This window comes from Buteo buteo, chromosome Z (assembly GCF_964188355.1).
Source record: "Buteo buteo chromosome Z, bButBut1.hap1.1, whole genome shotgun sequence".
Taxonomy (NCBI): domain Eukaryota; kingdom Metazoa; phylum Chordata; class Aves; order Accipitriformes; family Accipitridae; genus Buteo; species Buteo buteo.
Window position 1 is genome coordinate 31770598 of NC_134204.1, and position 24456 is coordinate 31795053.

At 38.8% G+C, this 24456-nt stretch overlaps 1 protein-coding gene across 1 annotated transcript in view; it reads left to right on the forward strand.

Annotated features, from left to right (window-relative positions):
• The first annotated feature begins 211 nt into the window (after positions 1–211).
• The window catches only part of JAK2 (Janus kinase 2), a 96224-nt gene continuing 71979 nt past the window's right edge, over positions 212–24456 (forward strand). The window contains exon 1 of the mRNA XM_075020736.1: positions 212–359. The gene's annotated coding sequence lies outside the window, so the exon portion shown is untranslated. The remainder of the gene's footprint in view (positions 360–24456) is intronic.

The window sequence follows — 24456 nt, forward strand, 5'->3', positions numbered from 1 at the left end:
GCGGACGGCCCCGCCGGAGCCGAGGGCCGGCCCCAGCCGTGCCCCGCGCGTCGCCTAGCAGCTGCGTGATGACGCAGGCGGCGGGAGCCCGGCGCCTCGCGCCCCGCCCAGCGGGAGGGCGGCTGCCCCGCCCCTCCGCTCCGCTCCCCCGCGCGGCAGGGCAGGGCGGGGCGGGGCGGGGCGGCGCGGCCGCGCGGAGGCAGGGGGCAGAGCGCGGCTCGGCACGGCGCTGCTGCTGCCGCCGCCGCCGCCGCCTGCCCTCCCGCCCGCCCCGGCGTCGTGCATGGAGAGGGAGCGGGCGCCCAGGGGGAAGCTGCCTGCGCGCGCCGGTCTGCCCAGCCGCCGCCGCCGCCGCCGGGGTGAGTGGGGCCAGCGCCGCCCGGCGGCCGTCGCCCGCTGCCCGCAGCGGCCGGGGCGGGAGGGTGTGGGGGGTGCGCGTGAGTGTGAGAGAGGGGAGGCGGGTGGCCGGGGTGGCGGTTACACCTCGGCGGATCCCGCGCCCCGTCCCGCTGACGGGCAGCCCCCGCCGGCCGCCCGGCCGGCCCGGGAGCGGCGTGCGGCGGCCGCCCCTACCCGGTACCCCGCGGCGTGCGAGTGCCGGGGGGCCCGGCGGGGGGCACGGGGCGAGGGACACGGGACGCAGGCGCCCCTCTGCAGGCCGTACCTGGGGGGGGGCGGCGGGGGAAAGAGGGGCAGAAGGGCTCTCGGCCGGCACGGAAGGCCGTTCTTGTCTGGCGGTGTGTGTACAGGTCACCGTCGCGTGCGTGTGTGTGTGTCCCGTCGCCGTCCCGTCCCGTCCCGCCCGTGTCCCCCCCCCCCCCCCCCCGCGCAAACGGGCCGGCCGGGCCGGGTCGGGTCTGACCTGGCCGGTAGAGGACCTGGAAGTCCGCCGTCCGTCGGCCAAGGTGGTGTGTTTTGCTGGAGAACTTCCTCGAGAATGCTTACTTGTGCCGTTAAGGAAAAGGAAAAAAAAAAAAAACAACAAAAACCCAACCAACCAAAACAACCAGCTCCAAACCTCTCACTGCAGTCACAGAAGCATCTGTGGTTTTTCCTCTCTCTGTATTGAATTTGCTTCTCCATGGGGAAGTGTTCCTTTAGATGTGGGTTATGAATTAATGAATTTAATTTACTTTCACAAGAGAATTTTTTTTCTTGTTTTTGGAAAAGAATTGCAGGTAAAACTTATTCAGGGTTTTTTGGGGTGGGTGTTTGGGGGGAGGGGGTGATGCAGCTGAAGGCTAATTAGAGCCTGATGGGCTCAGTCTTCAAATTTCCCTTTCTCACTTCTGCAGTCTGTGACAGGTGAGAAAGTAACACCTTGCTTTGGTTATTCGTAAATTATTTGTTGCCGGAGAGACATAGGCTATATTCTTTTTGGTCGTTGGGCAGAGGGAAACGTAATTGGGAGGAAGATTGTGATGGCTACCTTTAGTTTCAGATGTGATTTTGTGCTTGAGGTTATTTGCTTAATGGTCAGTGTTTCTGACATCTTAGCCCTGTACAGCTTTTGCATTTATCATCTGCTTCTCCATTGGTTCTATTGTTAGTCAAATCTAATATATATGTAGTTTAAGTGAGAGAGAAATTTTTCTAAAGTTTGTATTTCATGGAAAATTGATATTGACAGGAGATTGTAGAGAAATTGTGCGCACTGTTCAAAAGGGTAGTTTGGATCAGTTATATGGATTAACTTCTTTTCTTCCCCTCTGCACAGCTTTTCCTAGTAATTGATATGGGAGTAACATTGTAGTAATGTTCCTTGGGCATGCCCGTTTATCTTCCCTTCTAAGGGTCGGCGACAGTAATTTGAGGATTCAGTAGCAACACAGGAGCCATCACTGTCTTCTGCTTGATGAGAATGAGTCCCAAGTGACTTCAGTGGTGTAAATGGAGAATTTTGTAGTAAACAACTTCAGTATTACAGTGTGAAATGATAGGGATTTTAAGCAGTGGTGCATTTTCCAGAGAAGCCTTCAATGTGAGCTGTTTACAGAGTTTCTCATTTCCGTAAAGCGCAAATGACAGCAACATAGGGAAGTAGTATTTGCTGCTGGGAGAGGAAGTTTTAATGAGCACGAAGTTCACAGAATGCAGAAAATGGTTCGACGTTCTTGTTGATGAAATCAGATTGACTGGAACTGCAGAATGGAAAATGAAAGGAGACTGCTGCTGCTTCTCACGTGTAACTGTTAAGGGTGGTGATTGGGCAAAGAAAGAACAAAGTTGAAATCTCTGTAGAATAACAATTTCCAGATTACGTGGAGTTAACATAATGCATGACCACAGAATACTACTAAAGTCAATGTCATCTTGTAATAGCAATGGCATCTTCTTGCTGAAGTTGTAAGAAAAGCAGTTACGGAACAGGGTTGTCATTTTTGCCATCGGTCTCTTTATCTCAGCTCTGGGGCATTTTTACAGTATGACCTTATATAAACTAAAAGCTAAGTGGTGACGTTTGCAGTTACGGGAAATAATCTAGCATCTTGGCTGAAAGACCCTTAAGAGGGAAGTAAACAAGTTTTGGAAATACAGTAATATTAAACAGATAACATGAATTAAACAGTGTTAGTTATGGATAAAAGGGAACTATTATCAGAAGTTACAAAACTTAAATTAGAAAGCAGATTAACATAATTAAACATGCAATAATTTAAAAAAATCCCTTGTTTTAATGGTGTTTTGAAAAAATAACAGGTGTGGAAGAAGGCAACCTAAGCCTTGTGGCTTTTTTCTAAAAATTATGGGAGCTTTGAGTAGTAGGTTGAACTAGATAACCTCCTGAGGTGCTGTTCAACCTGAATTACCATATCCTAGTGCTACTGTGCTGTTATAGGTTAGATTTGTATTATAACTGCCCCTTCCCCACCCCTTTTTTTTTACCTAGGCTTGTATGCAAATATTAACACAGTTATTAGGTAATACAGTTATATTTTTTCCATTTAATTTAATAGAGCTGCTGTTTCAAAGCCTCTCATCCTGGCTGTGTGCTGGTTTTGGTGGGTTCCATATGAATTCATATGTCCACCCACAGGGTTCTCGGCGTGAGCCCGGTAAGATGATTAATATGAGTAGGACTAGCAAGATCTGAGTCAATATTTGAGCTCATGCTTGCATTTGTATTTCTCTAACTTGTTCCAGATGTGATTTCTTTATCAGAAGGTAAATGAGGAACTTTCTTGAATTTCTGGATATGTGATTTTGCAGATTTTTCTATAATGTGGATCTGTCTTTATGGAGACTTGAAAAACAAAATAAAAATGTGTATGTACAATGAAGCTTCTTTATAGTAGTTCTGCTGGAAGAACTGTACGCAGCTTTATTTGCCACATACAAGTAGGTGCTTTTGCTGCATGCTGTGTTGATCCAGAGAGTACGTTATATCTCTCCCTTCAATGGGTTATACGCCGTGTGATACAGTGAGAGCTACACAGTACAACTGTAAGGTATCTTGTTGCCCTCAGGTGCAGCCTGTGAGATGCTGGAAGAAAAAAGGTGATGCCTCACTCCAGTGTTAAGCTCTCTGGGTTATGCAGTACTGAATGTAGAGCGATCCGATTCACCTGGACAATGATACAATCCCCTTGTGTTATTGTGGGTATTGAGGTACAGCTGATTTGATCTTTAAAAGTAATTCCTAGCTTGCTTTCTGTCCCGTTGACCTGTACAGGAAAGCAGTTTTCTGTAGAGGAAAATCTAAGTACTTCTTGAGTAGACAGGTAGAATGACTTGCGGGGAAGGTAATTGTCCATCTCATTTTGGTTATGCAGTCACTGTATCATACAGTCAAACATAAATACTTAAATCTGACTTGCAGAAAAAAAATTCCAATGTGGTGCAGCCAACTATTGATTTAAAATCAATACAAGCACTGACCTTTTATGATGTGTTTCTGCATCTATGTCTTCGACAGTGACTTCCACAGTAGTATTACACAGTTCCTTTTGTTGTTAGTAGATTGCTTTTCAGTCATGGTTGAACATCTTTAGGAAGAAAGGCATTAGCTCTTGATGTTTTGGTTTTCTGTACCTCTGTCCCTTCTTTGGGCTTTCTTCTGTTTGGGGTGTTTTGGTTGGTTTTGGGTTTTTGGTTTTTTTTCCTAGTATCTCTAGTATTTGTCCATAGCTCAGATAAATCTATGAATTGATTCTGTTTTTCTGTGTTTTCTGTGATGTTACCAACGACAATATTCCAGATAAAGTGAGACTGTTTTCTATCCCATTCTTTGTTCATTGGAACACTTTGTTTCTTGTCTTGTGTGCCTGTATTAAGCAGAGATTCTATTGAGCTGCACATCCTGTGCATGGTTACTTTGTTTATCTGCTTACATTTGCCTTAAAATTCAATGCCATGTGGGAATAGCTGCAAGTTATTTTTTTCAGGAGTTTATTATTTTGTATTTGTTGACATCAGATGTTACCTGTCTTCTGTTATTTTGCTTTGCTAGCTCTCAATTTTGATCCTGCTCAAGTCTCATGTTAACTGGTTATCATTGAAGCTGGTTTTAGGTTGCTGTTGCTGTTCAATACTTACTAGAAAGCTGAAAAATGTTTTCAATGCCAGGCCTAGGAAATAGAACTGGAGCATTTTACAGACTTACTAAACTGAAGATTGATTACTTAGGCTGGGACTTTGAAAGTGCTTATATGCTTGCGTAAATATGTATAGTGTGGTATTTCTTGCTCTGTGTGCATCCTAATGTAGAAAATTCTCTGATATTTATCGCAGTTATTGAACTATGTATTTGTGATTTAAAAATTTTTATTGACAGTCTGGTGGAGCTGTCTTAGCTGGTATTCCTTTTACCATTTTGCTTGTGTGCTCAAGCAGTTGCAGTAGATTTCAGGGTTTAAGGAAGTCTTTTACAAGTGTTTTAAATAAATGAATATATTACATATGTTCAAAGTTATGTGATTAAAGTTATCTGCATGTATAATTAAGAATTAAATAATGTTTCTTTATGTGACTTTATTCGTCTTAAGGATTTCTTTTTTGTAGCCTTTAAGAAGAATAATTATCAAATCAGTTAAAATCAGTTTGTGAGACTTTTTTTACACAAACTAATTCATCCTGTTTCCCAAAAACAGACTATGGGGACGAGAACCCTGAGATTTTTTTAATATATATTTTAGAGGAATAGTCTTAAAATATCTTAGTCTAGCATTGACACATATATATATATATATATATAAAATGGATCTTTAAGAACATGTCTAGTATGTTTTAAATAAATGTTTTCCATCTTTGTTCTCCATTGGTCATGGTTGACTACTAGGATTTCGTAGTTATGAGCAAAATGTTAATCATTCTTCAATCTGTTGTGCTACAGCCTGGGTTTCCAGCACTGTGAGATATTTTTAAAGTATGAAAAACTTTGACTTTTAAATGTCTAATCTTGATACATATAAATATACAGTAAATTTGGTACCTGTGTTTCTTGAACAATTTTTAGAGACCTCAGGAGTCCTCTTAACCTCAATGTGAAATTATGGGATTGCTTGCATGGATTCAGTTATAGAGGTACGGCCACAGGTGTTGTCTGAGTTTTACTGAATATACTAGGTAAAACTTGAGTGGGAGACTAATGCAGGAGCATTTGGGGACAAAGGCTATTGGAAAACAGCTATTAATTCCTAATAAAAGAGGAGCTTTTGTGAGTTAAAAAGGTGCTTTGGAAATCTATTAAGATAGTCAAATAACATAGGATGCTCTGAGGTTATAAAGACAAAAGCCTCTTCAAAATACAACTCTCAAGTGAGGGTTCATGTTGGAGGATGATATTGAGAAGCAAAGAAGTCTGTTATGTGTGGTATAGTTGGTGCACTGCATGCTAAAGTAAGCAGTATAAACCAGCAAAAATCTTCTCTTTTGCAGCATTTCCCACACGTGGGGAATTCTGACATTCTTTAATGTTTGATGCTGGTTCTGCAAGATGAGCAATACTGTATTATGTTTGTTCATAAGTTAACTATAACACATTTGCCACCGACAGCAATCCCCAGCTCTCTATGCTTCTCTCTGAAACAAAGAAGCAAAAGGTTGGCCAAATGCACAGGGGAAATAAAGCCTCTTACATGTTTGCTGCATCCCGCCTATATGAAGGAGTACTCTTGCGCGCCCAGAAATCAGGAGTTGGGGCCAAATAGCAACTGGTCTGTATAAGGGGGCATCCCCTCAGGGACAAGCAGAATCAAAAACATTCTTATTCCAGGCCTACAGTCTACAAAGATAAAGAAGGCAAAAATGTTATCCTCAGAAAATGGAGGGAGTAAAAAGAGTCCAATTAAGTGAAACCTTTAAAACCCTTTCATTATAGTTGAAGGAATCAAAATCGGACACAAAGCCAAACTATTTCCATTTTATAGGTTGCGCGAAGACTGCCAAGAGGGTTGGTGAACCTGAAAGCTTACATGTTTTTCAGCTTTATCATCAAACTACTAAAGACACTTCCTCTCACTATGAAATGTACCTCGCATGGAAAGAGCTGCTTCTTGTGCAAACTGATTTTGGAAATCATAACTGGCATTTCTAAGCTTATTCCTGACAGTATTTTGCCATACTTTGCAGCACTGGCACTATAGGGTTCTCTCTTTGGATTCTTTTTTGAACCACCAGAAGTTTTATTTTAATATGGAATATCTTATAGTTGTATAATAATATGTACATAGAAATGTCTTCAGTTTTTATTGTCTTGTAAAATCAGATTTAAGCCCGTTCTACAAGATTGTACTTTTTAGAAAGTCTCAGATTAGTTGAGAGATTTGAACGCCCACTTCTGTGTATTAAGATCAGTGTTAATATGCAGGTTTTAAGCAACAGATTTATTTGTATTATATTGACAAATTGTCTGCTATGCATAGTTTTCTGAGTTCTACACTGAATAAAACAGTGACACTCTTTTGGGTTTTTTCTATTTTGATACCTTGATACTCTTTGCAGCAGTAGAAAGCACGCTCTACCTACTTAGCAACTGATGGCCAAGGGACAGGAGAATTCCTAATGCTAGGGAAAATAAGTGGGAATCCAAGCAGAAAAAGAGTTTTGGCCTTTCTGTCAGGAATTATAAACCATGAAGTCCCAGAGACCTCAGAGTAAGATGGAGGTGGTAGTTTCATGATGGGTGTTACGTGTCCTCTTCAGCTGTTTCTGGCACACAAGATGTTTCTTTCCTCAGCCTCTCAGAAACACTGGAATTTGCTGCTCCCTCAGTTTTGTAAACACAACAGCTCTTTGTAGGGCTGTGCTGTAAACTGTATCACAACTGTGACCTAAGTAAAAAATAAATTTTTTTTTTTCTCTTTTGGAACAAGTGGCACAAGGGAAGGGGAATCGACAGGATAACTTCTTAAGCTGGCTTGCAGTGCCAGAGAAAATGTTGTGTAACCACATCCTGGATAACCCCAAAGATGGACTGAGCTACAAAAGAAATTTTGGGTTCCCAGTGGAATCTGAGGACATGGGATTGCACAAGACCCATATCCTCAGCTGTGGGCAATAAAGCATGTGTCAGTCCAACAGCTGGCTCCCAAAAGGTTGAGACTTTGGAACTGTTCTAACAACTGTGTAAATAAGTGCATGGTTATCTTTTGATTGCCCTATACCTGGGTCTTCAGAAACCTTTGTAACTGTGCTGTCTATCAGGGGTTTTGTGAATAAATACTTGTGGTTACTTATGTCTTAACTTGGCTTCAGTTAAAGGTGATTTCAAGGTGGCTGGCTAGCATTAGGACATTGTATTCCTATGAGTCTTTTGATCCCTAAAACTGGACCCTAGCACACTGAAATGGTGTTTTGGGCATTGAAAGGGTGATGGAGTTGCACTGAATTCCAATGAGTATTTGGAAGCATGGTTGCAGACGTTGGGGAGAAGCATGTTAGACTTAAGTTTGTAATAAAGAGAATGCAAAACTGTTAGTAGGACTTACAGGCCCTGTGCAAGGTGGGTGTAAAAAATGAGCTGGAATCTTCACTTTTCATTGTTAATGCATTGGCAGACCTAAAAGCAGTCTTATGAAATAGACTCAGGTCAAAGTGGGCAATAAATAAGCCAGGAGGTTTATTTGGTTGAGGTTAATGAGATTACAGCAGTGTAAGTCAGAACCAAAGCAATTTGAAGCTATGTCTGCAATACAGTTGCATGTGTGTTTGTAACGCACATGGATGTACCTGAACTAGCTCATGTTTCAGCAGCTGGAAAACACAGCAGTGTAAATTGCAGAGGGCACTGAAAATTTGATGTTGCTTTTCCTACCCAAGCTGGTTCAAGTATATTAACAGTTTTAGAATGATATCTTTAGACTGCAGCAGACTTAAGCTATACCATAATTTTCTTGGGCTTTGGTACTTTTCCAAGCTGTTTTCTAGGAGCTGTGCCGCTTGCTCAGACTGATAGCTTATCAATGTTTTTGCCTGTGAACTCACAAAACTGAGTTTTAAACTAACTTTAGAATGTTAAAATGTTTTTACTTTGTTTTGTAAAAAAGATTGTCATATTTGTCAATTTTATGGTGGTTCTCTGTGAGTTTTGACACATCATTTTTTTAGAACTCTTGAGCCTGAGGTAAAAATTTGCTGGTAAGTTGATAATACATGATGTCTCATATTATCGTTTAAGATATTGTGCTGTGATTAGAAGACTCTGCATGGTGGAGAAATAACATTTCTTACAGTCAGACTTTTTGGAAGGAAATTTGAAGTTTTTAATTACCTGATACTACAGCAAGTTAACCACATGCCACAATACGCTAGAAGGCATTGTCTGCCTAGTTTCTTATTCCTGCAGTAGCCTTGTGGACTCCTCTACCAACTTCTGTGAAATCTCTTTGAGCGGCTTCAAATTACTTCAAACCATTTCTAGAAATATGGAAAAGCTTTACTTTTAAACAGCATGTAGGGTACTTGGCGCTTTGTGTTAATGTGTCAAACTACTTTTCTCCTTCTCCCACATCTGAAGTCTATCTTGGCTAAGAAAAGCAGTATTGTTTTGACTTGCTGCAATGTAGCTCTAAGTATTTCTGCCTAAGAATGCCTAGGGGGAAGTGACCTCAAGTGCCCTTTATCATACTGTTAAGACAATAGGTTAAATATGTGTGGAGCCTGGAGGAGTGGTGGTCTCTTTTCACACTAAGGGGACACGCAGGAGGAAAAGAAGAGCATATCATCCCTGACCTTGGGTGGACAGGCAGTTGATATAGATGAAAAAGATTTCTTTAAATTACTGTTTGTTTTAAAGAAGACCATTTGAAGGTTATTATTCTGATGCTGCTAAGGCCTAAATTTAGTCAAATAATGTGACTTTTATAGAGATACTGCATTCATGGAATCACACAATAATTTAGTGTGGAGGGAACCTCAGTAGGTTTCTGCTCCAAACTCCTGCCAAAAGCAGGGTCAGTAATGAGGTCAGAATGGGTATCGAAGCTGTATCCAGTCAGGTCATAAAAACCTCCAAGGATGGAGACAACACATCCACTGCTGGGCTGCCCTCAGGATGACAAGCTTTCTCCATATATCCTCTCGGAACCTCTTCTGTTTCAACTTATGCCAGTTGTCTCTTGTCCTGTAAAGAGCCTGGCTCTGTCTTCTGAATAACCTCCTTGTTGGTACTGGGGGCTACTCTTGGGTTCCCCCAAAGTCTTTTCTTCTTCAGGTGGAACATGCCCCGCTCCCCAGTCTATCCTCACAGGGTCTGTGCTACAGTCCCTGACTATGTTAGTGGCCTCTGCTGTGAACTTGTTCCTGTTTGTCAGTGTTTTTTCTGTACTGGGGGGATGGGATAGGGCCTGGACACATAATTTTAAATTTGTGTATGATCTGAATATTGGTAAAGTTCTAAAGAAAAGCCAGGACAGTAGGTGGTCAGAGGCTTTCCAACAACCAAACTGGGAACGTTTTCCTCTCCCAGTTTATGTATGAAAATAACCATAAGATGATGAGATACATACGTTTTAAACCCTTGAAGGACATTTTGACCAGAAACAGTCTGTTCAGTTTATATAATTGTAGCGCTTCCCTTCTTGAATGAACTGCTCAGCTTGAAATGTAAAATGTGTTTTGCTAAATTTATTTGGTTATATAACATTTCTTAGAGTGTTGTATTTAATAATGTCAGCTGTAGATTTTTCTTTAGTTTTGTATATGTTTTTGTTACATTTCAATTTTCTAAATGCAGCATGCCAGAAATAAGTTAAAAATTACTGTCTTGAAAACCATAGCAAATGTGCTTGTTAGCATAACGTAATTAATTAAAACTCAAAGTCTAGATAGAACACGTTAAGTTCTATCAGTTCTTACATAAAAATGCAACATAATGTGTCTTGTTTAATTAAAAAACAATTAGTACAAAGAACTGTTTGACTGCTTCAGTGATTAAATGTGAGGAACAACAGCTTAAAAAATAAATGTGCAAAATGAGTGATTTATAGTAAATGTTCTCTTCAATTTCAATCGTAACTTAAAGAAGCTATTTTAAATTAACTTGAATAAATCAATCTGTCTTGCCCTCAGATTGCTGAGTACTTAATGATACATGGTTTATATGCATGTAATACGCATTTTTATTTGGTGGTTTTGTTTGGTTTTTTAATTCCCTTTAGTTCTGTAAGATTCATGGACTGTTAAACCAACTGGAGCTTTTGGAGTATTACAGCCTTTTGTTTTTATCAAGTCATTAAACTTCAGCCAGCTGAGACCATTGCATACTGTTTTGCTGGAATGTCTTCTAGAGCTGGTTACAAGGGTATGCCAGTGGGATTTGGTTCTTTTATCAAGCAGATTCCTGAGTATGAGTTCACAAGTCAAGTTGGTTTTAATATTTGCCTTTATTAACAGTTGCTCTGTAACCTCTTTGCTTACTAATAAAGTTAACTGTGGAATGTAAGTTTCTTCCCTTGAGGAACATAGATGTGTGATGAATCGGTTTGCCATTTTTTGCAACATTTAACATCTATATTTTTAATAAGAGCTTGTACTATTGATATTATTTATTCCTAAAATTCTTTTCTTACTGAGATTTACTCTTGTACTTGAGAAGCTAATTATGTATGTAATGTTAGAACACTTGCCTTCTGTTTCTGTTTCTTTTTGTTTTATATTGCTTTTTAAATTCCATGTTGATGCCTCTATTACCAAATTACGATGAGCTAAAATATTAGGCTGTTTTCTTGATTATTTAGAAGAATTTTTAAGAAATCTCAAATTGTTAAGCAAAATATCTGTGTCTTAATTGTTTTCCTCTGAGTAATATATCTGTTCAGAAGCAGTAAGTGTGCATGTATTACCTCTATGGTGTTGTTAGTTGAAACTATCTTTGCTCATCTCATTGGTTCAAAAGCCAATATAAATTCTCATCCAATACTTAATTTGTTATAATCTCTTATAATGAATTTAAATGCTTATCTATTGTTTGGTGCAGTATCTTTCTCATCTTGACATAATTTCCTGTTACTTACTGATCCTTTAGACAAAGAAACAAGGCAAACAAAAATGATGGACAAACTTGTGCTGTCAGGAAAATAAGACGGGAAATCATCCTCCCTGATAGCACACTAAGGAGAAGGAAGAGAGGCTAAGGGAACAAGAACAGTATAAAAGCATCCCTGGCTAAAACATACCTGATGCAGCAACAGACTTAAATGGACTTGTAGACTGGTTTGGTAAGCTTACACAGCAGATGGGAGAAAAAATAAAAGTTTTTTTAAATTGTAAACATGGACTTTCTAATATGAATGGTGCTGCACCGCACAGAAGATAACTGTTTGAAACCTATGAATAAAAAAATACAGTCTCTGTCAAAGACACTGTGGGGAGAGCATAATATATCCTTACTCTTCTGAATGGTTATGTTTCCTGTGCTGTAAGAAAAGGAATTTTCTTCTTTTCCCACAACAGGAAAAACATTGTTGCTTTCCTTCCTCCCCATAGTGAAGCAGGAGGTGAGTTTGCAGGCAGAAGCAGGAGCTCAATAGGATTCTGGAAATAAAATGGCTTAAAGTAAGGAGGGAGCAAGTATGTAAACAGCTTTGTCTCTTCATTCCTCCAGATCCCTCTCTGTTCTTTACCTTCTTACCATCTCTTTACTCTTCTTTTTCAGAACTTTACTGTCATGTAAACAGTCACATCTCTCCTGTTGTGGCTGTGTTGCTTTCTTACATTGCTTTCTCCAGTCCCATTAATAAAAGAGCCATTAGCTGTGCTGTTGTTCTCAGAGTCAAGTTTTTAAGTCAAGGTTTTAAGATTGATGCCTGATCTTGACAGTAGTCAAGGTCTGACCTACTTGGAACGAGACTTCAGGGCCCAGATCCAGCCAAGTATTTCATCTTTAAGTTTACATTGGTGAAACAACCTTTTGTCTTTCTGGATCCATTGTCGTTCTCAGATTTGCTAGAGCAAACTCCCCAGTCAAGTTTTGAGTGCCTCTGGATGGGAAAATGAGAATAAAATAACCAAAAAGCACATTACATAAAAGAAATACTAAGATCAGAAACTGTATGCCACATATAGCTATATTTGCAAGCTGGGCTAAACTGTATCAAAATTGTCTGGGAGGCTGGAAAATTGATTTTCAAGTGGAGAACTGTTGCTGGTTTTGAAGAGGAAATTAGTTTTGATTTGTTAGTGGAAGAAACAAATTGCTTGTGAAAAACAGATTGTGAGAAGACAGTTCTGTTAGCCTCAGTGGGCAAGGGTGTGGTATTGTGATTAGAATTTATTTTGAAGTGTGGGGAATAAGAAGAATCAATATTTGTCTGTAAGGAAGAGAGACTGGCAGGTGTCTTGGCTGTAGACTGTGCAAGAACTGATGTTTAGTCTGAAATACAGGGATAATGAGAGGAAGTCAAAATGTATTATGAATGAGGGGAAAAAAACCACCCAGATGACAGATGGGTAAAAAGGTGCAAGAAAGTGTGGGTAGATGAGTGGTTCTGTACTGGAAATTCAATCAGTGCAAGTCCTTGGATGTGTCTTTTTAACCTTAATTGTTAATGTACATGTTTAATTATTCCAGCAGTTACAGCTGTTGGAAAGTACTGTGTTTTCAGATTTCAGTGAAGCTGATGTGTTGAGAATGGAGAAGTCCTTTCTTGTGACAAGACTTTGGAAATTTTCTTTTGTAACCTCTGTATAGACAATTGATCTAGAAAAAGATTGATGCTGGCAGGCTTTTAGGGCTGCTGTTTATGCTGTGCTCAGGTGTCTTGCTCACTTTTTATTTACCATAAGGGCTATATATGTGAGTGTTAAAGAATTCATAATTTGAACTAAAATTATCTCTAAAATAAATGAGGGTTTATTTCCCCAGCAAATGCCGTATCTACCATGCGTGCATGCACACATTTCTTGAGCAGAAATACGTATTTCGGATTGTGGTCCTTTCCTCATTTAGACTGTGTGGTGGAATAAAGTAGCAGTTTAACCTTTTTGTTTTATCACATCTCTTACTGTCACAGATGGTGTACAGGATTAGTTTTGCAATCGTAATTTGTGATCTCTCCTTTACTGTTTGTTCCTACATACTTGTATTTCCTTCTCTTTTATCTGTGTAATGGGTGCGGTCCTTTTGAAGGCATAATTAAAATATCAGATCACAGTACTAATGATGGTTAGTGAATTGCTACATAAGACTAGAATTGTTTAAGTTACTCAAACAATTTCAAACTCATAAATACATAATTGTACATGCAATGTTTACCATAAAATGTTATACAATTCTGACATTTTTTATGAGAGGGAGTCTTTAGTAGAGTATCATTGCATGCATAAATATGCATTTATAACTCTGTAGATAAAATTATAACATTCAACTGTCTTATGGAACATGGGGGTTAATATAGGTCATGATTAGAAAATTTCACATGCTTTCAAAATTCAGTTAGAGCACTGCAAATGTATTACTAATGCTACTGTTTCTGCTAGTTTCAAAACATTTGAACAGTATTCTTGTTTAGCAAGTAGATCATCAAAATGCTACTGTTGGACTAGTTCATACAGTCTGGCTTTAGCAAATCTCATTATATGATTACAGCCATACTTAAAGTGTTAAATGGTGTGTACAAGTAATGAAAGAAATGGCAGGTCAGCCGTGGATTACAGACTGTTTGTGGGAGTGTCTGTTAATTTGTCTTTCTTTTCGTTTTTGCCCTTGTAACCTAGAAATCCTGGTTGAGTAAAGAATATCATGTTTACTATCAAGACTACTAGGATAATTAAACTATTTATTTGGAACAAATGTGTGACATCTAGGCTCAATAACAGTAACACATCATTAGACATATGCAATTGTTTCTTTCACACAAAAAGTAGAAGATGAAAAACACCTCTGATTTTTAGCTCACTAATAGTTCTGGAATGAATGAAAGTAACACTGTAATTTAAACTTGATCATGGTTTGTTAGAAATGAAGTAATTTGCAGCACAGGAGCAAGAAAAATTTGGCAACACTACCCTTACCGATAGCATACAAATGTGTTTTCTAGAACCTTTTTCTAGATACATTTTCCATATATATTTCTAGGGTTTATATAAATTTCTAAGTTAACTCGTTTCCCCCCCATTAGAAGTCAGTCTCTGAGTGCAGCCTGTTTGCAGGTAATCCCATCTTGTAAAGTTCAGTGGTCACATAAGTAGCCTGATCAATAATTTATACTTTAATGGATTATTTCTAATTTGACAGCCGTTACACAAGAAGACATTGCAGATTATCAACTCTAAAAGCAACTTGTATGCTCTTGAGTGATAACGAAACGAAATACTAGGGAGAGCTGGCTTTTTTGTCTTCTACAGAAAGGGAAAAAAAACCAAACCCAAACCTCTCAACAAGGCAGAATGAGTTCCTTTGAGGAATCCTGCTGGTAGGAAAGGAAGGAGGAAATGGGAAATGGAGAATGCCCAAAATAAACAAAGGAAAAGGAATTTCAAGTGGAGAACTTTTACAAAATACAGAATAGAGTAGGGCTATAGATTAAATAGGAAAGAACAGAAGAGGGTGTGGGGTTTCTTTTTTCCCCCCTCTTTTTTCCCTCCTTTTTTTTTTTCTTCTATCTTTGAGGGTAGGGAGAGGATTATGATGTATAAAAGAGAAGGGAAGAACATAAAACCAGAGGAAAAAAGTTGAAAGGGATTTAGCTGCCAACATGATTATAGTACTGCTAGACTGGAGACTTGGCCTGAGAAGTATTTTGAGGCTTTGCAGGCCCAGTATAGGCAATATATTTACATTTGTGTGGTAAAGGGAGAAATACTTAGTCACTTGACTGAGTCGTGCTACCACATTGGAAAAGCTCCTGAAATGAAGGGCTATTAAAGGGCCTTTTCAGCAGCTGAGCAAAGGCAATACAGAAAGGACTGATTGGAGAGGAACTGCAGCTCTAGGAAGACAATTGAACTACGTATGGGACAGCTTTGGATTTGTAGAAGGAAAAAGATGTAATGACGTTTCAGCTGTTTTGGCCGTAGTGGAAAATACACTTGTTTCAATGAGCACATTGTCCATTCACCAGGATCTGGGCACTGGCATGTGAAGCCTCTGTCTAGCTGTACCTCCCATATTAGTGATACGATAGAAGTTTCCCAACCAGTTACTCACAAACACATAAAAGCAGAGTATAAAGGAGAACAACAGCACAAGTGTTTACTGGTTTTGCTTGCTTATAGAGTAGAATTGCTAGTGAGGTGGGGTAGACAGCATTAAGGGGAGGAGGTTTGGGAAGGCTGGGATGAGAAGGTGTGTGGAAGCTTAGTGTCACTGTTGCCAGCACTTCCTACAAACAAGTCTGATAAACAAGAGGAATGAGGCTCTTGAGCAGAAAGCACTAAGAGGGATGAAAAAAGAGAAAGGGTTAAGTTTGGAGTACTGACATGTTCTCGATGTCCAGGGCCTAGCAGGCAGGTAAGGCCATGCTACTGCAGCTGTTCCTGAAGGGCTGGCTCCATAAGATGGGGTTTCCATGCTGCCGGGAGCCTGTTGGTTGAGTCAAAGGACAACAGAATTAACTGGAGTGGAGTAACATAGATGGAGAAGGCTAGAAGGTTTGTATTCATCATTGTTTTATTTGTATGTAGTGCTGCTGCTGCGGTGATAAGGGGTGGGCATTAAGCTGGCAAAATCCTTGTGCCTATAACAGTATTGTTATAGTAGTTGAAGGAATTCAAAGAAATACTGTTTTAGGGATACATACAGGTGGCTTTCATCAAGACACTGATTCTATTCAGTATAAAATTTGATTTGTTGATTGTATTCAGTATAAAATAAGGTCCATAAAATGTTGAAGAATGAAAGAACAATCATAACTGCATATATGATTACAGCCCTTGAAGCAGACAGATTTTATGTGTCTTTAAAGAGGATCTGCAGCCAGTTCATATTTTTTTGTTCCTGTACATTTAAAAATAACCAACACCACTATTCAAAAGGTTCAGTATTATCATTAGAAACCTAGCTTCTGATATTTGCCTAGTTTAAAGTACCCAGCTCTTTCAGGACTCAGATTGAAAAATGCATTATATTAATATACAAAACCAACAAGTAAACATGTTAGACTCCTTAATGTGACTGAGCTGCAGCTTGTTTAATTTGATTTCTATTTTTTTTGCTGTCAGGATTCAAATACTGTTTCACTGCTTTGGCTTTCAGCCAAAGCCTTATGAAATCCACAAAATTAATTTGAATGCTTCTCCATTTTCATTTTGAGCTATGTGAATGTGATAAACAAAAATATTTGAGTAATATGTGACTCAGCTAGTAGCTGAATAAATCTAAGCAGGTTTTATGTAACAAATTTACTTTTTAATTAAGGTTGATTTCTAAGTTACTGCTGAGGTAATTAAAAAGTGATTGTTCTAGAGAGAAGAGAGGATACAGCATTTTGGAAGCAACCACCAAGTAGTACATTTAGCACCCACTGGACTTGCTACTTTGAGAACGTTTCTGTGTAGCAGGTCCTGTTGTTTATTATTAAATCCTTGATGTTCTTGGTGTAAGTTTAACAAGCTTCCATGTCCCATATCTTTCTTGCAATGTAAATTAAGTGTTGAGAAGACATATGGGAAAACTCCCATACCAATTTCCACTTCACTTGAACCTTTTAAATATAACAGAGGGTTAGGGGCAGGAGGGCAGAGAGAGGACAGCACAAAGCAGGTTATAGTCCTTGCTTGTATTTATTGGCAGATCAGATTGCAGAGAGAGACAAATATTTCATTGTAGTTGCAAAGGGAAGAAATTATTCAATCTCCAAATATTTTACAATTAGGAACATCTTTTCCTCACTAAAATGGTTCTCCTCTGAAATTATTTCATTTTGTTGTCAAATTGAGAGTACTTATTTGCTGGCTGATGTAACCATCCCATGGCCTGTCCTGTTGCAAAGGGTGTTTTTGAATTCTGTTCTACCTTTATCTAGAATCCAGAAAGGTACTGTGCATTTTCAGGAATTGGTCTGTGTCTCTACATTAACTTTTTTTTTATTATATACAGATTGAATTTGCTGGTCACTGAAGTTAGTGGACTAAAATACAAGTTTCCATCATATAGTCTAGCAAAGTGTATTGTAGAGTACTATGAAACATCCTTCAGGTTTGAGGAAAAGGCTTGTCTCATTGAAAAGTTTGGTCTGCACTGCTGGAAAAAAAAAAATTAAATCTTGTTAGCCCAAAGAAAGTTTAAAACTGAACCAGCCACTTTGTGTTTGGTTTTGTTGCATAGCAATGTTCCTACATAAGAGTAGAATTTTGGGTTACTGTTCCTTCTTATGCAGGTCTTGCAATTGTTTCACAGACTTTTGTGAGTCAGAAGCTGCTCCAGCAATTTCAGTGATTGTGTCAAATATGTACAACTTCAACAGTGACAACAAATGTTTATAAATGACAGTTTTATTCTTCGATATAGTCTTGAATTTTTGCAATTGTTAAGAATTTTAATATTTGTAATTTATTATCTATCTAGTCTTCAAACTAGAATGATATTAAATAAATGTCACTCCTGCAGGGACTACAGAACTGTATTCCTGTTTGGGATTTCAGCCAGGTGATATGTAAAGGTAAAACTGTCTCCACCCTTAATGACTAGGTCCCTTATATATATATAAAAATATATATATATATACATTTTTATATATAAAATATATAAGTAAAATGGAAAGTGCATAATGTTGTATGTGTATATATATAAAGAAGACATAACCTGTTCTATATATATATGGGTCGTGCTTATAAGATATTTTTATTGCTGAATTATATTGAAAATTTGTACTGAATTCATTCTCACTATGCCAGTAGTTATTATAACTACTACTTTTCAGGGCACACTTAGTTGTTTTCTAGGTGTAGCCTGCAGTTTTCTTGGGTATCTAACTTTGCATTTGTATCATTAAAATATATTTCTTTTGAAAGAAGGTTTTATTTGAAAGGGCAGTCATTTTGTCTGATTGTGCTATTCCGGTTCAGAGCTTCTTAGTACTAGATTAACATTGGCATGCTGGAATAAGTCCAGTGAAGGACCGCCAAAGATGAGTAGGGCTGGAGTACATGATGTATGAGGGCCTAAAAGAACTGTGTGTTTCCATTTGGAGAAGTCTGAGGAGACATCTGTTTGTTGTCTCCAGCTACCTGATGGGAGTTTGTAAAGAATATGGAACTGGATTTTTTTTTGAAGGTACATGGTGTTTGGATGAGAGACAACAGACACATATGAAAACATGGGAAATTTTTGTTAGGTGTTAAGGAAAGTTTTTTTTCAGCGGGGGGGGGGGGTCAAACACTGGAACCAGCTGTTCAGAGGGGTTGTGAAATATCCATCTTTGAAGATGGTAAAAACTTCACTAGACAGGCTTTGAGCCTGTCATAATTTGACCCTGCTTTGAGCAGGGGTATTGGACCAAATGACCACCATAGGTCCCTTCCGACTACATTAGGCTATGATTTCTTATTATTAATTATAATTTATATCAGTGTTGTCACTTTCACCTGTAATAGTTGTGACTTTTGGTTTTGTTGCTATATGAAAACAGTGTATTGTTTCATAACAAACAAAATGTTTGAATTGCACCTGTGTGTAAATAATCATAACCCCAGGGTAAACAGCCCTGCTTGGTTTTGATTCCCTGTTGATAATTACTTGGAGACTCTAATTAGTATGTATAGCAACCTCTCTAACGTATGTTTTTCACTTGTTTCTTGAAGTGGAACATAATGGGGTGCTAAGTTGAAATACTTGCAAAAGGTTGCTGAACCTGTACAGATATTTTTGGTTAAGTGTCTTACTATGAAAGAAGTATGCTCATGGCCTTTTTCCTATATGAAATCTTTTATTTTCAGATTTTCCTTGAGTTTCTTTCTAAGCGAATGTAAGTTTCCGGTCAAGAACCAGCTTTTTCTTAACTCTGCTGGTTTTCCTGTAGTTTTAGAGAAACTTCGATTTTCAGTGGTGCATTCACTGAGGATACAGCTCCATGTCAGTGTATGTCAGTATTAGACTGGGGCATGTTCCCTTACATTTCTCTGCACCTGTGCTAGCAGTCCTGGGTCTGTGGAGTGAAAAAATGCAGAGAACTGATCCTGCTGAAAACTTCAAAGTAGTTCTAACTGGAATTGGTTTACTGACTGTTGTCAGTACAAATAGAAGTGCTGACATAAGGGAGCAAGTAGGAGTACGAGATGAAAGTGAGAGTAGGACTTTAGTGTTGCAGATCTTCACAGGTTTAAGCTAGTGTGAAACCACTCTCCTCCAAGAAGAAATTAGGATTCATTAACCTTCATATTTGAGACTCTTTTTTATTAGTAGTAAATTTGGTACTAGAGTTACTTAATAGTTAAATAATTAGAGTAATATTATGTTTTTGTAATGATAAAATAGGAGTGTGGCTGGTTTTGTAGGCATTCAAAATCAGTTGAGCTGCTTGTTCAACTCAAAACGTAACTGTGTTTTGCAGGTAAATTTGCAAGTAAATGCACTTGGTTCCCTGGATTTTTATTTCTGTGACATGTTTATACAGTAGGTATCTCTCAAAGAAATGTGTAGCTTTATTAAACCCTTTAAACTAGGAGAAAAAGCAGTCTAGTATGGATCTTGCTGCCATTGTTAATTTTGTTTGTGTTGGTCTGTGATTAATGTCAGCTCTTGGCTGCTGCTGTTCTAGATAGTTCTGTAATTTGAGTTGGAAATAATGGATATCCAAAGCCAACATACCTAATTCTTTTAGTGATGAAATACTTTATATTTAAGTATACTTTCTTCTATTTCAAAATTTCTCTGCTTTTTCATGGGGTTTAAATGGTTAAATGGATCTGTTTATGTACTGAAAAGCTAGCATGTAGAATTATTAATCAGGAACACATCCTGAAAGATAGACAATATAAGGTAAAGGTCCTTTGGACTTCATAAATTACACGTTGATCCCCCATGCGTTCAGAAGATTTTGTTTGAAGTTGCAATAATGATAACGCTCGCCCTCCCCCTCTCCCCCCCAGCTTCCATGGCTTTGCCAACAGCTCACTTAAATAAGTACTGTAAATTGTGTTGATGTTTTCAAGAACGCCACTTTTATATAAGAACTTTTTCAGAACTCCAGCTCTTCAGAACTGTCTGCATTCTTCCCATACGTTAACAAGATGCCTAGCATTTGGATGAGAATTGAATGAATGTGGGTTTGTGGATTCAATTTTCTTGTGGTCTGTCAATTTTTGTGTGTATCACATAGGTGTACCTAATATCCTTACCTTACATTATTAATTGAATGCTTCCCCTACTGCTGTTGCAGTCAGTCTGTGTTGTCTAGTGCCCTATTTGAGAGGCAGGCTTTCCAGTTCATGCGGCTCTCTCTGCTGGTCAACATGTATAATCAGCTATGCCTTAATAAAAACACAACCAGGGTTTTTCCTTTAGTATATGCTTGTCTTTTCCTACTTAAGGGTTTAGGAGGCATCGCTGGAGAAAATCAGCTGCCTCCGTCTTCAGGTCCTTTCAAGATCTCTGAATACTTAAGTTGTATAATTCTACCTCACCCCATGTTGTATTCCAGTGTGAGTCATTGTCCTTGCCAAATGGATTTGAAGTCCTGCCTAATCTTGCTGCCATGTTCTGTGTCTTCCCTTGAGAGGGAAATGGCCTGCTTTCTTTTCCTTTCTTCTCCTGTTTACCCAGTTACTTTAGTATCGAGTTGTTATTTTATAATGGCTTGTCTTATGTGATGCAAGGAGTGCTCATGGTAGGTATTTTCTTCATGTCCAAACAGATCTGTCAGATGTGCTGCTTTGAGTTTGATTTCATTACTTGGAAGTTGAATTGTTGAGTGGATGATAATGTTTCTGTGTCTTGTAAGTTAGCTAAGTTAATGTGATTCTCTTTCCCTTTTGGGTCACAGAAAAAGCAGATTGCCTAGTCAGTAGGATGGCAGAAAACAACTGTAGAAAGTGGCAAGAAAAGATGGAGAGAGGAGACATTAGAAGAGAAAGAGGAAATTACATGGAAATCGGGAATTATGTGGGATCTTACTTTTTTTTTCCTCAAAGGATTATCTCCAACTTAATGCTAGAACTCAAATATCTTCTGGTTTGATGATTTTCATGTTTGAAGTCCAGAGTGATTTTCAGAATTCAGACATGCCTAATGCCCATCAAAATCAATTACTCTTTTGAGTGATTTTTATATTTTAATTCAGCTAAGTGCATCCTTGTAAACCTCTGAAAACATGGCAGAAGTTGGCCAGAACATTAAGCTGTCCAAATCTGTGCCGTACAATTGACAAGATAGATGAATATCCATCTGGAATATGAATCTAGCAGATAACTGTCACCTGTCTGTATATTCCTACAAAAGATGTTCCTAAGATTTTTTTTATCTTCCCACCAACCTACCCCAGTGATGGTTTCAATACAAAGCCATCTTTATCCTGAGTCTAATACTATTTTTGGGTGAGAAGTGAACACTGAATTAATCTGATAGTGGTGACAGAGGCCTGGAGTCTTGTGGGTATACAAAAAAAATATAATACTCGCTATGTTTTTCTCTTTTAGGATAATACCACGTATGATTTATATGAATCTGCTCCCTTTTCTATGTCATCATTATTATAAAGGCAGATGATGAAAATCAGTTCAGTCCCATTCCATATGCTTCACTGTGCGTTTTTGTATATTTTAGGCTACTTTAATTTGAATTGTAAGCTTAGTTTGCCTAATGCTGTAATACTTCTGTTCAAGACGAAAAAGTTCAATCTACTTTGCAAATTAGAAGTATCCCAATAGGAGTGCATCAGCCCTTACTTTTCCCTGTCTTCATTCTTTGTAAGCAGGAAAACAGATACATTTTGGAAACTTAGTAGTGCTCAGATTTGTGTTACTGGTCTCAAAAGACCAGTAATCATCATCTGCCCTAGAAATTAGAACTGAATGTTTCATGGAGTTGAAACTTTCTTGTTTCAACTGCATGAAAGAAAAAAAAAAAAAAGGCATGGTTGGTAGGAACTGAAATATTGTCAAGGTGCTGTAGAAGTAAATGACACATAGCCGTTCATATGTGTTTGGAACAAAAATAAGTGCTAGTCATCTTAAATGTTGACATAAAAATGTCCAGTTCATCTTGGTGTTAGCATTTTTCACTTAGCAGGAAAACATCTTTGTAAAGTCAAGTAGGAGAATAGATTGATTTATATGTGATTCATCCACCGATCTGTTGTGACACTCAAACCTAAGACTTAACAAATATACTTACCTGGGAGAAAACAGTAACTCTCAAGTTACTGCTCTGAAGCAGTTGTATCTGTCCTACAGGACTTCCCTGAGCCTATTAAGTAGTCTTAATTGTGCAGTATTTTCCTTATAATGTATTTTTCTAGGTATAGTCAATGTTTGTCCAACTTCTCAAAAACTCTAAACTTGGCTGGGGACTCTGCTGCATAGGCGATACACAAATGCTGAACAGAAAAATTGGCCTAGACTCTACACGCAAGATGGTATACAGCAAATACAGCCAGATGAGGAGGAAGGGCAAGGAGCCAATAATGGTCAAGTTGGCAGGCAGCACTTCAACATCTTTTTAGGTTTTTTTCTCTTACTTTTTTGGGGGGGTAGGTGTCAGAATCTTAAGATGGAAACTGAATGCAAATGCATCACTGGTATGATGAATGTTTGTATTGGGTTTATTAGGTAAACCCAATACAATGTTTTATGGAGAGTGCCTCTTGGCAAGAGAAGCAGTATGCAAGATTTTTGTTTCAAACAATAATTGGGACAGGGAGACTGGGTTTTTGCATTGGTCTGGTGGGGAATGAATAGGAAACAAACTGCCTGTGAAGATGAAAGAGTAGAACAAGAGGAAAGAATGGGCAAGGTCAGAAAATGGAATGGAATTAGTGGAAATACGGAAATCAAAGGACGGGATCAGACAGACATGTCAATTTGTGACATCATCAAGTAGAGGAAAAGTAGTAGAAGGAAAAAAATTGGTGAGAAGGGCACAGAGGTGAGGCCATTTAGTAGTTTGTTCGCCCTGGGAAGAAATCGGGACAGGAAGGAGCAGAGGCAGAAGAATGGAGTCTGAAATGCAAGTTAAGCAGCATGGGTTTCAGTTATGCTGGGGAGAATGTCATTTTCCTAGTAAAATCACAATGCTAGAGAAGAATCATATGTTCTGGAAGCTCAGGCTGATGAGTTGCAAGGTAGTCCTCAGCTTGAGTGGAAAAAGAAGCTCATGATGATGCTGAAGTAAGGTAAGAGAAAGAGTGAGAGCAGCTGGGAGAATGGGCAGAATGGAGGGGGGAGAAATAAAGGGGTAAGTGGAGAGAGTTAGTAATCATGTGAGTAGACTGAGAAAAGAACAGAAAGTAAATCAAATGAGAAGTGACCAGTGCTGATGGAGAGAAGTTGCAGAATGGGTGGAAGGTGGAATTGTGGGGCTGAACATTGTAGACAAAAGATGCATTATCAGAGAGCAGCGTATTGTTTAATGGTGGTCCTTTGGCTAACTGTGAGAATTAATACCTGCTTTGGCTCAGTAGGAGATCAGGCAAAGACAGGAACGCAGCAAAAGCTAACCAAGAGTGAGAAGTTGAGGTTTTCTGAGTTGTTAGGAGTGCTAGAGAGACGTGTTTGTTTAGGGTTGAGGGTGCATCAACAAGGAATTGAAATGAGTGGAAGCTGAGGAGGAGGAAGGATGTGCATTACAATAGGTGCTAAGAGTAGGGCATAGGGCATTGTACAGAAGCATAAAAATCTCTTCTCCCTACAGTGATGAGCCCAACAGAATGTTAATTCAGTTTGTTTGTATTAACAGTTAGAAATGATTTTATTAACAATTTTGCAAAGAAAAAAAAGCATGGTTGGTAGGAACTGAAATATTGTCAAGGTGCTGTAGAAGTAAATGACACGTAGCAATTCATATGTGTTTGGAACAAAAATAAGTGCTAGTCATCTTAAATGTTGACATAAAAATGTCCAGTTCATCTTGGTGTTAGCATTTTT